Source organism: Babylonia areolata, chromosome 2, assembly GCF_041734735.1.
Source record: "Babylonia areolata isolate BAREFJ2019XMU chromosome 2, ASM4173473v1, whole genome shotgun sequence".
Classification (NCBI taxonomy): domain Eukaryota; kingdom Metazoa; phylum Mollusca; class Gastropoda; order Neogastropoda; family Buccinidae; genus Babylonia; species Babylonia areolata.
The window spans coordinates 27,730,817-27,732,732 of NC_134877.1; positions in this window are offsets into that span (position 1 = coordinate 27,730,817).

Here is a 1,916-nt window from a genome sequence, read left to right on the forward strand (position 1 = left end):
TCAACAATCTTATAACGATATCTGTGCATATGAATTTCAGAAATGCCAAATCTAAATTTTGTTAATAAAACTCGTAGATATCTTTCCATGTTAAACAAAAGATAATTCTTTACTAAATGTGTAGAAGTATGAGATCTGTAGAGACAGAATCTATCACTTGACTGAACATGATTTTCCCAGTTTTGCCATCTACAGTCTATCAAACGCTGACGAAAAAGTTTCAGAAACATATTTTCATTACCTACTCCTTGATATTCCCAAACATATCCAAAGCCCAGTTCACAGAGACAAGTTCGTACATTTGACGCCCAGTTCTTTTTACCTCTAAAATCTAAATCATACAACATATTATAGGATTTACGTGGCAGTCTGTTTTCATTCATTTTTAGTAATTTAAACCAGTATCGAACACATCTAACTGCAGAATTTATATAGATTGGATGTCTGTTCGTCTCTCCATATACTAAATCGTTAGGTGCCTTCATTTCAACTCCTAAAAACTTTTTCAGTCCAAATAAATGAACGGACTCACATTGTACTGTAGCATTTTTATCTAGACACCATAATTCTGAACCATATTGTACGATGGGCTGTATCTGAGTATCAAAAATCTTAATAAAAATATCCAAAGAATTATTGTTTAATAAAAAGAGTTTCTTCATAATATGTAACAGCACATTCTTTGCTCTGCTTGAAAGATCCCTGCATGCAGCTACAAAACTCAAACGAGTAGAAAATAGGATTCCAAGATATTTATAAGCATTGACAACTGGCATATCAATACCACCATACACCCACCTTTCCCTTGCTGCCAAATAACCACCTTTCCTAAAAACAATAATATTACTTTTATCTAGATTAACATTTAATTGCAATTTAGTAGCTGAAGTTTTTAAGTTATTCAATTGTGTCTGTAAACCAATAGCTGTCTCTGAAAGCAAAACTATATCATCAGCAAGAGAGAGAGAGAGAGAGGCAGAGAGAGAAGACAGAGAGAGAGAGACAGAGAGAGAGAGACAGAGAGAGAAGACAGATATATATATATATATATATATATATATAGAGAGAGAGAGAGAGAGAGAGAGAGAGAGAAAAGACAAGGCACAATTCGTTAATCCCTGTGACGATAGGTAATCCTTGTACTGATGCGCTTTTTTCTCTCTTTTTTTACTTTTTAAACATCCAGTCCCTGCCCTGAATAATTATGGTCTGCTCTTCACAATACTAAATGGGAACGGCATCAACATGATGGTTCTAAAGTCTGTGTAGAAGGCAAAAAACAGACAGCAGAAGAGAAGGAGAGGGGGGGGGGAGAGGGAGAAAGGGAGAGAGATAGATATATAGAGAGAAGGGGGTGGGAGGGAGAAAGAGAGGGAGGGAGAGAGATAGATATAGATAGATAGATAGACAAATAGAGAGATGTGGGGGGAGGGAGAAAAGCAGAGATATATAGATAGATAGAGAGAGAGAGAGTGGGGAGGGAGGGAGAAAGGGAGAGAGATATAAATAGAGAGGGAGGGAGGGAGAAAGGGATATATATATATATATACAGAGAGAGAGAGAGAGAGAGAGAGAGAGAGAGAGAGAGAGAGAGATAAATAAAGACAGAGGGAGGGAGAAACTGATATATATATATATATATATATATATAGAGAGAGAGAGAGAGAGAGAGAGAGAGAGAGAGAGAGAGAGAAAGACACAGAAAGAGAGAGAGAGACCTTACCTGCCTGGCTCTCACTGTCACCATCACTGTCTCCGTGACGTCACGTCCGGCCGAATAGGGTCGTCCCGTGCCCGCCGTGCTGTGAATGGTGCCCACCAGGCAGTGTGGGTGTCCTGGGCCTCCTGCAGTGTGGGTGTCCTGGGCCTCCTGCAGTGTGGGTGTCCTGGGCCTCCTGCAGTGTGGGTGTCCTGGG